This window comes from Lemur catta, unplaced genomic scaffold (assembly GCF_020740605.2).
Source record: "Lemur catta isolate mLemCat1 unplaced genomic scaffold, mLemCat1.pri scaffold_62_ctg1, whole genome shotgun sequence".
Lineage (NCBI taxonomy): Eukaryota > Metazoa > Chordata > Mammalia > Primates > Lemuridae > Lemur > Lemur catta.
In genome coordinates this window covers 746,089-760,449 of record NW_025423862.1, presented here as the reverse complement: position 1 = coordinate 760,449, position 14,361 = coordinate 746,089, and the positions used below count along the sequence as shown (strand labels likewise).

The 14,361-nt window shown below is 51.7% G+C and overlaps 1 long non-coding RNA gene across 2 annotated transcripts; it reads right to left on the bottom strand.

Annotated features, from left to right (window-relative positions):
- Window positions 1-281: 281 nt before the first annotated feature.
- Window positions 282-12,595, bottom strand: LOC123629907. 2 transcript variants are annotated; one of them, XR_006732377.1, is made up of 6 exons: window positions 12,526-12,595; window positions 12,301-12,375; window positions 12,081-12,180; window positions 5,811-5,896; window positions 1,421-1,506; window positions 282-679 (listed from the first exon to the last, which is right to left on the bottom strand). It is a non-coding gene; the product is annotated as an uncharacterized LOC123629907 (long non-coding RNA). The 2 variants fall into 2 exon arrangements; XR_006732376.1 differs by lacking the exon at window positions 282-679 and having other exon boundaries at window positions 1,367-1,506.
- Between the last annotated feature and the right edge of the window lie 1,766 nt (window positions 12,596-14,361).

The window sequence follows — 14,361 nt, the reverse complement described above, 5'->3', positions numbered from 1 at the left end:
AAAATCTCCCCACCCAGATGAGGAAACTAGACAAATTCTGGTGTGTTCTAATACAGTAAACAAGACTTAGTTAAATGAACATTAAAGATTCCCCTAGTGAGCAATTCTTTTACAAAAACTTGAAATCCCTGTGCTGCATTGACTAAAAGTTCATGATTAATGGAATAGCTGAGGTTTGGCCCATGGAAACTTATTCAGATGGTTATAAACATTGGCAGTTTCAGACCTGCTGACATAAATGAGTGAACAAACTTTTTGTAATCTAAACTATTGACCTGCATGTTTTTTCTTACCCCAATTCATTTCTTACATGTAGGCTCAATCTTTTCAGTATTTGGGTTGCTGGTTCTGCAGAAGCCAGGAAGAACAGCCTTGTAGTAATCAGAATGGTATCCAACTGTATACTGTTTATTGTAAATACTGGTGAACAGCGGTCAATAAATATTTTTATATTCCTAAAAAAAAAAAATGTTTCTTAACTGTAAACCCCTGGACAGCTGTAATAACCTAAGACTGACACTGGCTCAGGGTCTCTGCCCTGCAGATGCCATGCCCTGCGACTGCCCGTGTCTAACAGACCGAGACAGCCTTGGCCTCGCAGGAGGAGGCGGGGCCCAACCTCTGCGTCGTGTGAGGCCTCTCTGCGGCAGGTTGGCTGCTGCCTTTCGTCTTGTACATTCTGTGAAGAGAACATATTTTTAAAAATAAAATCAATCTTTTGAGGTGGTAGTGAGTGAGTGATTTGTGGGACTCTCAGAAACTAACCTCTTCTCCTTATAAGCACTGAATGAAGCCGAAAGAAATAAACTTTTGCTCTCCAGAAGTTGTCATCCTTTGTTTGAGCTGGCCACCTTTCTATTTTCGGGGCTCCTGATAGGGTCTCCAGGAGGTGACCCAGGACGAGAAGTGTCTGAGGAGCTAGTGGTTCCCGAGGGTTCGCTCGAGCGATGCGTGGTGACAGATGGGGCTTTGCTGAAGACTAACCCACATTCTGGGGGGAGCCTTCCTCCTCTGGTTCTCCTCTTCAGAATTCATTCCTCCTTCTACAGGAGCCCACGGACCTTATTTTTAACTTTTTTTTTTTTTTTTGAGACAGGGTCTCACTCTGTCACCCAGGCTAAGGTGCTGTGGTGCCATCATAGCTCACAGCAGCCTCACACTCCTTTGCTCAAGCGATCCTCCTGCCACAGCCTCCCGAGTAGCTGGGAGTACAGATGTGAGCCGCTGAGTCCCGCCCGTTTGTCTTTTGATTCACCTTTTTGGTCAGTTTGGGCCCCTGACAACTCTAGCGTGGTCTGGTCTTGTCACCGTACCTGCGGGATCTGGTCACCGCAGACTCAGCGGTCAGGGAGCCTGGGCTCCTCCGCTGTGGCCCGGGGCAAGTCACCCGCCTTCTCCGGGTCTCCGTCTCCTCACCCACCTCTCAAGTGAAAACAGAACCAGGTGCTGCTCCACTGCTGCCGTGCGAAGGGCATGAGCTGGTGCAGGCGATGTCGCTAGAAGCGTCTGGAACACAGGGCCCCTCAGTGCGTGCCGACGGCACCCGCAGCGCAAGGCGGGAGCCTGGCCGACAGCAGTGTGACCAGGGCCCGCCCGGCCGGCCAGCGAGCCCGCCGCCCTCCTGCCGCCGCCCAGCCCCCCGGGGAGGAGAAGGGCGTCCTGTCCGGTCCTGCCCGCGCTGCTCCTGCCGCTCTGATGGCCCCGGCGGCAGCAGCCCACCGGTCCCCAGGGCAGGAGATTCCAGTCCTCGGCTTCTCCCACTGCCGTCGCGTCCCCTGACTCTTCCTGGCAGCGTGCCCCGGCTCAGCCTTGAGCCCACCTTCCCACCACTCGCCTGCCCTGGCCCCACGCCGGGGCTGCGGGCCTCTCAGCATCCTCCTTTGACCTCCCAGGATCTGCTGTCCCGATCCTGTCCCCAGAACCTGCTCTGGTGGAGGAGCCGTGGCCCGGGACACTTGGCTCCACTGAGCCCGCCGTCCAGACCCAGGGTTGCCAGAAAGGGCGGCGGCACCACCCCCTCCAGGGAGCCCCCCGGGCCTGGAGGAAAAGCTGCCGCTCTGAGAGGCCCGGGAGGCTGTGGAGTCGGCAGGGGCAGCCCAGGAGCTCCCGGTCCCCACACGGCACGTGCTGCGAGGGAGGCCAGCGTCCTTCCCTCCCGCCTGTGGCCGGCTCCACCCCGGCCCTGCCCGTGCAGGGCCTCGCGTCTTTGGGCCTTTCTCTCCTTCGTGCCGTGTGGGGTGAAGGCCCAGGAAGGTCGCAGGACACAGGCCCGGGGCTAGGAGCAGCCGCCAGCGTGGATGTGAGCACACTAAGGCATCGCCACACGGCCCAGAAACATCCAGGCTGGACTCACTTGCGTCCCTGGGATGCGCCAGGTGCAGGCAGGGGACACCCGCACCTGACCGGGAAGCAACTGCTACAAAACCCTGCTGGGCGGGCCGCGGGTGACAGCTCGCTGCCGCAGTCCTGCCTTGCCTTCCCCGGCTGGTCCCCTGGGACCCTGGGGAAAGAAACCGCAAGGAGGTTTGTAATAACTTCCGACAGCTGTGTGTGGTGACAGGCAGGTAACTGCTCAGCGACTGGCTGTCTCCTGGCCGCGGCCAAAACCCAGCAGTCTCAGCGGGCGCCGCCTCCCCCATCCGAAAAGAATGGTTTCCGCTTCCCCGTAAGACAAACATCTGTAAACATTTCTCCTTTGATGTCGCTACGCTAGTCCCAAGTAATCCCCCTCCACCCCGGCCAGCTGCAGAGGAAGAGGTCGCTGTCACCTGAAGCGGGGGCGGCCGGGACGCTGCTCACTTGCGCAGAAAGAGCCGGTTCTGCGCAGCCTCCGCGGTGGCCCTGGGGGACCTCGCGCTGCTCTTACTTTTAAACTCCAAAGTCCATCTTGGAGCTAAAGCCCTCTTTCCCCACGAGATGCCGAGGGTCGTGCACGGTGTGAGGGACAGTGTGGACCTTGGATAATGACCCGTAACCCCAGAGGCAGCGGCAACGCTGGGAGCTGCCCGCCCGGCCCGCGAAGCGCTGGGAGGTCCCTTTAGCTCTGAGCGCGGGGACCGAGCCGCCCCCTCCCGCAGCGCCGCCGCAGCTCAGCCTGGGCCTCAGCGTTCTGTTTGTTTTTCCCACAAGCACCCCACTTTCTGATCCACTTGGGTTTGCTAGTGGTACTGTTTAAGCGGAACCCAAAAAAATGTGGGGAAAAAGCTTTAACAATCAAATGAAGGCGTTAATATGAATCCTAAACGCTCACTGTGTTACTCTTTGCCTAACGTACACATAAAAGATGGAAGGCAAAACAGTAAGACGGAATCTTTAAAACTCGAAATAGAAAGGTCATCCTCTACAAAGCTCATTTGGGCTGAGCTGCTGCGAAACTCCCTTCTGAGGGTCAACGCTAGCGGGGACTAAAGTTCCCCCCAGCACCGCCTTTCTGTTGTCCTTCTCCCTCCTGGACCCCGTCAGAATATGTGTGGGACGGCGCCGCCACAGGGGCCTTCGGTTCCCTCATCTGCTCGTCCCCTTGTCCCTGTCCCTGTCCCTGTGGGGAGGGGTCCCAGCTGCAGGCACAGCAGCAGCAGATGCTGGGACACTGAGTCCTACAGGCTGCCCTCCCACCTCCCACCTCTCCGCTGCCTTCTCTGTCACAGGGCCAAGAGCAAAGCCTCCTGTTGCTTTCTATTCTACCCTCCCACGGGGCACCAACCCCCACAGCTCAGCAATGCTGGCTGAAATCCACTAAACTGATTTCCCAGTCCCCCAGCGGTTTGTGGCAGCAGTCTGGAAAGCACCGGCCGGCCGAGACACTAACGACAGGGTGTCAGGGGCCCTCGCCACGGGGCAGGGAGGAAGGAAGGCTTCCTAGCTCTTGTTCCCACAGACGGGCTCCTCCTGCCCTTTTGCCCCACCTGCCACCTGCCACTTGCCGGTAAATAGCAGTTTAACACCCCGAAATGCCTTTCATGCAAGGACTCACTGGATTAGGAGGAGCCAGCGGGAGCCTAAAGCAGATTAAGGGGAGACAAAGGAAGCTTTGGGGTTTATCTTCAGCTTTCCTGTTTCCAAGAGCTCCGCTCTCTTCCTGTGCTCAGCCCCAAGCATCAAAGGGAGACCAAAGGGAGGGAGGGAGAGAAGGAAAAGGAGGGAACCCTGCCACCCCCTCACCTGCTGAGGCCAACCAACACTAGATGGTCACCTCCACCCCTAGCCCCACTCATCCTAAGGTGAGCGTGGCCTTCCTGCCAGGGCTGAGACAACTTCTTTTTCTCCCTTCCTCTGTCCCTGCCCCAGCCCCTCCGTCCCTCCCTCCCTTCTCTCTCCCCTTCCTCTCTCCATCCCTTTCTCCCCTCCTCCATCCGACCGTCCAGTGTCCAGTCCTGGACACCTTGGGGAGGTTCCTTCCCTTCCCGGATCCCTGTGGGGCTGGGGCTGGAAGGCGCAGACGGGTCGGGCAAGCAGCCGCCCTGGCGGCCGGGCCTCAGCTTCAGCCAGAAGGTGGTGGCCCCAATGCAGAGCTGCCCTCTGTGCCTGGCTCAGCTGTCTTCGTCCTGGTGCTAATGGTTCGCACACCTCTGTGTCTCCTTTGGTTTTCAGGCCGCAACACTAAATGTGACCCCAACAGCCCTTGGGCTCCCTGTCTCACAAGGCCAGGCTGGGGGGAAAGAGGAGGTCCCTGTCAAGAGTCTCCTCCTTTCACCCCCTCCCTGTCTGGGTGTTCTTCCGTCAGCTCTTACATCTGACGCTCATTGTCAACAGGTCCCACGTTGTGTACAGGCGCCGAAGGGACAGATGACTGGAAGGGCGGAGCCCATCCGGCCGACTTTCCCTCCTTCGCTGCATCTCTCTCGGGATTCTCTACATTTCATGTTTGAAAAGGAGGGCCCTGGGCACTGTCCCTGGTCACAGTGGAAGCTTCGTTGACCCGGAAAGACACCAAGCTCTGTCGTCTCTGCAGCCCTGCTGCTGACTGGGCGGCGGATCCCAGGAAGGGAACACGGGAGCCAAGGCCGGCAGGAGAGCGAGGCTGGGTGGGAAGACCTGCTCCGCGGGAGGCTGTGAGGGTTCTGGAAGGAGCCCACCAAACCGTGAGCTCCTCAGGAGAAACAATGAGGTCAGGTCTTGAGATTCTTAGTGTGGGAGGTAGAAAGGGGTGGGTTGGGGTGGGGGCGAGGTGGGCATTTCTCTGCCATTTTAGGCAAAGAAGAAGAGTTATTCACCCCCCGTCCCCCTCCCTAGCCTACATGTGTGCACAAGCACACACACACAAACGGGTAAAAAATAGTAATCCACCAGACTGGTAAACTAGCTGTGGAAAATTCAAAATGGTTTTGGGTAAAGTTTCAAGGAAAGGAGGAGTGTGGCTGCACAGCAGGCTTTCTCCAGAAGGATTCTGGGCCCGTTTACAATTGCCGTCCTTCAGCTTCTCCACAGAAACACCAAAATGGCGTCTGGGTGGCGGCCACACTGGCGTGTCCACGCGGGTCACTGCCGTGCACACAGCAGCCCACCCAGGGGGTTTGTGTTTACTCTGCCGCACGCCACAATGGTCTGAGGAGGCTTTCAGCCAAAATAGATATGGCGACATGCTAACACAGGATTACAGAGTTTGCTGAAGGACAGACATCAGAAAACTGGCAGACTAGGAAGCTCTAAGCTTTCCTTTCTCCACAGAACATTAAAAAATAAAAAGAAATTTTTTGAACCACTTTTGTCTGAGTACTGGAAAACAGTCAAAGGTTTACAGCAACCGAGTGAATGCCCGATCAAGAAAATGCCATCTTCAAAGTGAAAATTTCTGTTGTGTTTTTACTTACCCTGGTCCCACCTTCTTCCCAGTGTGGTGGCTGTATCAGTCTTGAAGCAGCAGCAACCAGCCTCGTTTCCAGTTCCTTCCCTGGTGCTGAAAGAATCAGAGCAGATATTACTTGCAAATTATTATGCACATCTCTTCTATACTGTCTGGGAGATACCTGAAGGACTGCCTCACTAATCTGTGTCACATAGCACAGAACACACACAGGTGGGAACACAGAGGGACAATGTTCATGAAAGCTGCAAGATGACTGCAGACTCACCGATGCCTGGGGTGAAAGATTATGAGTGGAGACATACAATAGACCACCTGAGGCCCAGACTGGAAGCTGGAGTGAGACTCTGAGAAATTGGGATATTCAAAAGCAGCTGTGTCTGCAGGGGAATTTACATGCTCAGGGACAACGTGTGCTCACAAAGTTCTGAGAGGACCTAGACTTTCACCTCATGCTGATCCCTGGGCTCTGAGCAAGCTTCACTGATTTGGAAGGAGTGCACAAAGACAGTCTGCAAAGACCAGGAGACCCCTTGGCCTTCAAGGAAATCTCTGTCCAAACATTAGCTGAACACAAAGTCAAGGAACAGAGACTTCAGCAATTACACATGACAAGGAATAGTCTTATAAAAAAAGTTTGGAAAAGTCTCAAACAAATGGACTGCTGCTACATGCTTCAACAATTTTTACAAAAACCAGCAACCCCTGGAGAAGGTAAAGATTCTGAATGTCAGAGTTACCACATTATAACAGTAAGATGCCCAATTCTCTCTCTCTCTCTCTCTCTCTCTCTCTCTCTCTCACACACACACACACACACACACACACCCCACAATGTGTACAAACAAAGAGGAAAACATGGCTCATTCAAGTAAAAAAATATTAAACAGAAACCATTCCTGAGGAAGCCCAGACATCAGACTTATTACACAAAAAAGTTTAAAACGTGCTCAAATAACTAAAGGAAAACATAAGCAAAACCACTAAAGGAGATCAGGAAAATGATATATGAACAAAATGACAATATTAACAAAGAGATCAGAATTTTTGAAAGTACCAAACAGAAATTCTGGAGCTGAAAGTACAACAACTGAAATGAAAAATTCACTATAGGTGTTCAACAGCAATTTGATTTCAGCAGACAAAAGAAAGATGAGTGAACTTGAAAAAAGAACAAATGAAATTATCTCATCTGAGGAGTAGAAAGAAAAAAGAAGGAAGAAAAGTTAGCAGAGCCTAACAGACCTGTGGGGCACCATCAAGCAGAAAAACACACGTTATGGAATTCCCAGAAGGAGGAGAGAGAAAAGCAAAACAGATGATTGAAAGAAATAATGGTTGAAAATGGCCCACATTTGCTTCTACACATGAATTCACAAATTTAAGAAACTTGAACTCTAAGTAGAATAAAGTCTGAGACCCATACCAATACACATTATACTCAAATTGTCAAAAGACAAAAAAAAGAAAAAAAGAATCTTGAAAGTAGCAAGAGAGAAGGGACTCATAACATACAAGAGATGCCCCATACGATTATCAGCAGATTAATCATCAGAAACATTTGATGTCAGAAAGCAGTAAGAAGATTTTTAAAAAGAATAAAGCAATGGGAAAGTAGTTTAAAGTACTGAAAGAAAAATAATTTGTCAACTGAGAGTTTTATATTCCAAAAACTGTCTTTCAAAAATATGCAAGAAATTAAGACATTCCCAGGTAAACAAAAACTGAAGGAGCTCATTACTGGCCCTATAGGAAATGCTAACAGAAGTTCCTTAAGTTAAAATGAAAGAAAACTAGACAGTAACTCAAAGCCACATGGGGACAGTGCTGGGAAAGGCTCCTTCATTTCCAGCGACTGCCTTCCCTTTGGCAGGGAGGTGAGAAGCCTGGGTGGTGGCAACGAGGGCAGGGCTGGGTCTCTCCAGCCCCCCCAGGGCTCATCTCACAGCAGGAGCTCGGCCCTGACAGTCCACATCTTCTGGGCCTGAAGCAGGTGGAAGGCATTTCACTGCAGGGTCAACAGCACACCTGCTGTCACTCCAGCAGGTCCAGTTGATCTCTGACACATGTAAAGCAAGGTGTGAAGATAAAAATAAAAGCTTTGGAAGCTGCGTTTAAACAGGAAGCCAGTCCTACCTGCCAGCACATCCCCACACAGGCACCTCAGAGATAGTGCGGGTTTGGTCCACACCGTCCAAGAAAGCAAACATCGCAATAAAGCAAGTCACACCAATTTTTTGATTCCCGGTGTATGTAAAAGTTGTATCTATACCAGACTGCAGTCTATTAAGTGTGCAATAGCACTGTCTAAAAACAAAACGTAAATCCCTTAATTAAAAACCACTTAATTGCTAAAAAATGGTAGCGATCATCTGAGCCTTCAGTGAGTTGCAATCGTTTTGCTGGTGTGGAGTCTTGTCTTGACGGTGATGGCTGCTGACTGATCAGTGTGGTGGTTCCTGAAGGGCGGGCGGCTGTGGTAGTTTCTTAAAACAGGACAACAATGAGGCCAGGTGTGGTGGCTCATGCCTGCAGTCCTACCTAGCACTGTGGGAGGCCAAGGCAGGAGGATCACTTGAGGCCAGGAGCTTGAGAGCAGCTGAGCAAAACAGTGAGATCTTGCCTCTTCCAAAAATAAAAAAAAAAATTGTCTGTGCATGGCGGGGCACACCTGTAGTCTCAGCTACTTGGGAGGATCGCTTGAGTCCAGGAGTTCGAGGCTGCAATGAGCTATGATCACCCCACTGTTCTCCAGCCTGGGTGACAGGGCAAAACCCTGTCAATCAATTAATCAATAAAGGAAGGAAATTTGCCACATTAACTCTTTCTTTCACAAAAAAAAATTCTCTGTAGCATATGACACTGTGGGTAACAGTAGAACTTCTTTCAAAGTTAGAGTCAGTTCTCTCAAACTCTCCTGCTGCTTTATCAACTAAGTTTCTGTAATATTCTAAATCCTTTGTTGTCATTTCAACAGTGCTCACAGCATCTTCACCAGGAGTAGATTCCATCTGAAGAAACACTTTCTTTGCTCACCCGTAAGAAGCGGCTCCTCATCCGTTCAAGTTTGGCCATGAGATCGCAGCAACGCAGTCCCATCTTCAGGCTCCACTGCTAATCCTAGTGCTCCTGCTATTTTTGCCACATCTGCAGTTATTTTCTCCTCTGAAGTCTTAAATCCCTCAAACTCATCCACGAGAGTTGGAATCACCTTTTTCCAACCTCCTTTTAATGTTGGTATTTTGATCTTCTCTCATGAATGGCATCTAGAATAGTGAATCCTTTCCAGAAGGTTTTCAATTAACTTTGCTCAGATCCACCACAGGAATCACTACCTATGACAGCTGTGGCCTTACAGAATATATTTCTTAAATAATAAGACTTGAAAGTCGAAATTACTCCTTGATCCACCGGCTGCAGGGCGGACGTTGTGTTGGCATGAAAACAACATCAATTTCCTGGTACATCTCCATGAGGGCTCTCGGCTGACTGGCTGCATTGTCAATGAACAGTGACATTTTGAAAGGAATCTCTTTTTCTGAGCAGTAAATCTCAACATTGGGCTTACAATATTCACTGAAACACGCTGTAAACAGATGTGCTGTCACTGCTGTTTCACCGACAGAGCACAGGCAGAGCCGAGTCGGCCTAAGTCTTAAGGGCCCTGCGGCTTTCACAGTGGCAAATAGCACCGGCTTCAGCTTAAAGTCGCCAGCGGCATTGGCCCTAACAGAAGAGTCACCTGACCTGTGAGGCTTTGAAGCCGGACATTGACTGCTCCCGTCCAGCTGTGAAAGTCCTGGATGGCACCTGCTCCCGACAGGAGGCTGTTTCATTCACATTGAAAATCTGCGTTGAGCGTGGCCGGCAGTTACCTTGGCGAGATCGTCTGGACAACTTGCCGCAGCTTCTGCACCAGCACCGGCTGCTTCCCCGTGAGTTTTACTAATGTTGTGGAGACGGCTTCTCTCCTTCAACCTCGGGAACCAACCTCTGCTGGCTTCCGACTTCCCTTCTGCAGCTTCCTCTCCTCTCTCAGCCTTCACAGAACTGAAGAGAGTTAGGGCCTCGCTCTGGATTAGGCTTTGGCCTAAGGGAACGCTGTGGCCGGTTGGATCTTCTGTCCCCACCGCTAACACTTTCTCCGTGTCAGCGAGACTATTTCACTGTCTCATCACTTGTGTGATCGCTGGCGCAGCAGTTTTCATTTCCCTCAGGAACTTTCCTTGGCAGTCACAGCTTGGCTGACTGCGGGGAGTTAGCTACGCTCCCGCTCCCCGCAAAGAGGTTTTATCTCTTTCTTCGGATCAGGTCTCTAAGTTGACCACGCCAGTTTGCAGGGAGTTAGCTACGCTCCCGCTCCCCGCAAAGGGGGTTTTGTCTCTTTCTTCGGATCAGGTCTCTAAGTTGACCACGCCAGTTTGCGGGGAGTTAGCTGCGCTCCCAGCAAGGAGGTTTTATCTCTTTCTTCGGATCCGGTCTCTAAGTTGACCACGCCAGTTTGCGGGGAGTTAGCTACGCTCCCCGCAAAGAGGTTTTGTCTCTTTCTTCGGATCAGGTCTCTAAGTTGACCACGCCAGTTTGCGGGGAGTTAGCTACGCTCCCCGCAAAGAGGTTTTGTCTCTTTCTTCGGATCAGGTCTCTAAGTTGACCACGCCAGTTTGCGGGGAGTTAGCTACGCTCCCCGCAAAGAGGTTTTGTCTCTTTCTTCGGATCAGGTCTCTAAGTTGACCACGCCAGTTTGCGGGGAGTTAGCTGCGCTCCCAGCAAGGAGGTTTTATCTCTTTCTTCGGATCCGGTCTCTAAGTTGACCACGCCAGTTTGCGGGGAGTTAGCTACGCTCCCCGCAAAGAGGTTTTGTCTCTTTCTTCGGATCAGGTCTCTAAGTTGACCACGCCAGTTTGCGGGGAGTTAGCTACGCTCCCCGCAAAGAGGTTTTGTCTCTTTCTTCGGATCAGGTCTCTAAGTTGACCACGCCAGTTTGCGGGGAGTTAGCTGCGCTCCCAGCAAGGAGGTTTTATCTCTTTCTTCGGATCCGGTCTCTAAGTTGACCACGCCAGTTTGCGGGGAGTTAGCTACGCTCCCCGCAAAGAGGTTTTGTCTCTTTCTTCGGATCAGGTCTCTAAGTTGACCACGCCAGTTTGCAGGGAGTTAGCTGCGCTCCCAGCAAGGAGGTTTTCTCTTCCGATCAGGTCTCTCAGGCAGGGGTCATCGCAAAGGATGAAAAAATAGTAGGAAACAGAAATAATAGTAATAATACACAGAGCCAAAGATATAGTTTATAAAGTAAAGGTTTATGAAAATAGATAAAGGAGGGTATCCGGATGCGAATATTTCCTCCTGCCAAAAATATATCCAAAACTGAATATCCACACAGGTGTTATATAGGGTAGATACAGGCTCCCGTTGGCAAGGGCAAGGGAATTCGCATGCTAACAGGCAGTTTGCTTTAGGGTCAAAGTCATCTAAAAGGCTACTACAGATCCTTCAACTAACTCTAACTAGGGGAACAATGAGTTGTAAAATCTTCTTGGGGCAAACTTCTAAGTTTTCTGATAAGGCTATTACTTTAGCAAAAACCAGAGACATCTTGGCTCCGGTGATTGTGTTCTTGGAGACAGAGATGATCTCAGAAGTCAACATGAGCTGTGCTTTGTGTTAATTACTTTAACCGCATGGCTCCTTCTGGGCCCGGCGTGGGCATTAGCATATCTCTCTGATCAGCTCTCATCTCTGGGGGTCCTTGCCAGCTCCAGCAACCCATGGCTCTAGGAGAGGCCTGCCTTGTCTTTCAAAACAGGTGAGAACCATAGGCCCAGTTTACAGCTGTCTCTTTGAAGTGCAGCTTTTACTGACCAAGGAGACGCCCTCCTGAGACGAGGCAGCTTTTGAACTAACACATTTCTTTTTTCTTTAAGGCAAAGCCTTATGTGACTTCTGAAATCAAATCTTGTCTCCGGAAATACAGGGGGCATTTCTATGACTCAGTATTCTTAGGCTCAACAGCTGACCTCGGAGCAAGCTGTCACCTGTCTTGGCTTCAGACTTGCCTTCCTTGCTAAATTTAATCCTTTGTAGCTTTTGACTAAAAGCGAGAGACGTGCAACTTCCCTTCCCTTGAACACTCAGAGGCCCCTGTATGGTTATTAATTGCCCTAATTTCTATTTTTTTATGTCTCAGGAAACAGGGAGGATTGAGGAGAGGGAGAGAGATGGGAGACTGTACTCCCCCCACAACACGACATCAATGCAAAACAGCCCTCGGAATGAACCCCACCTCCAGGGAGGAAGAGCGGTGCTGTGAGATGCTTGGCCTCAGACCCGTCTCCACGCTGGAGCACCCACGACAGTAGACACAGAAGCTGGAACGTGGGTCTCTGTGGAAGGAGAAAGGTGGCAGTCTCGCACTTCCCACCCTCTGCCTGTCACCAGCTAGTGCAGCACTCTCGCTCCCAGGCTCCCTTCTCCCTCCTCACCACTCACCCCTCCCGGCTTACCTCTCCTGTCTCCACTCTTTGCAGGTCAGGACCGGCCCTTTCCCCTCCACCCTCTGTGCAAAGCCCAGAAGAAATCTGAAAGTGACACGGGGGGAGGCAGCTGTTGAGACTGACAGAATCTAGGCAAGAGAACACCCTCCCGCTCCACGTGGTTTAGCAAATTTCCAGAGAATACCGCGGGATGACAGCGCCAAAGTGTCACCTTGTAATAAAGTGCTCTCATACCTAGAACCATTCTCTGGGCTCATCTCTCCCAAGAGGCTCAGGAGTTGTCCCCTGGACACCTGGTTCCCGACCCTGCGCTCTTAGGACTCAGCTGCTCTCACTCCCGACACACGGGAACGAACTTCTTTGAACTGGTGACTTTGCAAAGCAACGCTATAGTGGGGTGAACAGAATTGAATTCATACTAAGGTATAGAATATCGGCAGGTTATTGAGCAATTAAGTTAAACATAATTCTGGAGAACTGCAGTTATGCGTCAACTTTAACCCTGCATGTACAACACTGTGCTGTGAGCCTGTTACTAACTTCCACCCCCGCTGGCCCCCGCCAGTGGCCTGGCCCTGGTTTGTCCAGGCCCATTGCCTTCGTTACCTGTCTCTGTCCTCCTGTGTGTCCCAAGCTGGTCCAGACGAGCCCGGGTGGGATTCGTCTCCCGCGGTGTCTGCGGACTGGCCGGCTGCAGAGACTGTTCAGTTCTCCGTTGCTGCAGCTGTGAAAGTACAGAACTCCCTCCTTAAGCACATGGCACTGTCAAACAGGGTCACAGTCCCGCGCCTGGTGGTCTCGTGCCTGTGCGAAGGATGACAGGCCTGAGAGTTCCCCTGTCTGTGCTCCCCTGAGTGTGCATGTCCCCAAGTCCCCCTGCCGCTGTGAGACGCCTCTGCCAGAGGAAAGGCCCGGCTGGCCCCCCACAGGGTGGACAGAGATTCGCAGACCTGGTGGGCGCCAAGAGGGGACAGTCCACCCTCCCGCCGGGGCCCCCGCAGGACCCGATTGGGCCAAACAGAAGCCTCTTCTCTGGGTGGTTTCCTGTCTGTCCCTCAGTCTCAAACCCTCCACGTGCCACCTGCAGCTCAGACACCAGCGCTAAAAGGTAACTGCTCTGGACAAAAGGCTGCTTCCCCGCAGTTGGGGGTTTACCACGGCCTTTCCCAGCGTTAAGTGCCGGGGACACACAGGAGGATGAGACTGTCAACGAGACCTTGTGAGGAATGATGCCAGAGAACCGTAAGGACCCACCAACTGGTGTTGAACAAGGAAAGCGCCCAAAGCACTGGGGGATTTTCGGTGCCCTCCCAGGTGTCAGTCTCCAGTTCACTCTCCTGGTAGATTACGTGTAGGACGGAGGACCAGGTGGAATCTTCTTTCAGTGTTAGGGGGCTACGCGGTGGCTCACGTGACCTCCAGGGGCCTGAGCCAAGGGGGAGGAGCAGGCAGTGGGTCCCGAGCTGAGTTCATGGGTGGTTGTCTGCTGCGGGGTTAGACGTGGGGAACCCCAAGTGCATCGTTTTATATGCTAGGATACAATACCAGATCTTGTGCAACTAAGAAATTCCATTCCTAGGCCGGGCGCAGTGGCTCATGCCTGTAATCCTAGCACTCTGGGAGGCCGAGGTGGGTGGATGGCTCGAGGTCAGGAGTTTGAGACCAGCCTGAGCAAGAGTGAGACCCCGTCTCTGCTAAAAATAGAAAGAAATTATCTGGACAACTAAAATATATACATAGAAAACATTAGCCGGGCATGGTGGCGCATGCCTGTAGTCCCAGCTGCTCAGGAGGCTGAGGCAGGAGGATCACTTGAGCCCAGGAGTTTGAGGTTGCTGTGAGCTAGGCTGACACCACGGCACTCACTCTAGCCTGGGCAGCACAGTGAGACTCTGTCTCAAAAAAAAAAAAAAACAACAGAAGTTCCATTCCTAAAAACAGTGTGTTGTTACACACTGCTGTTGGAGATCATCTTGAATCAGCTGAGACCTAGAAATCATCCTCCTTCCTTTGTTTACTAAATGCCTAATATGAACTGGTTTCTTATCAGTTGCCCTTCTCTGCAAAAAA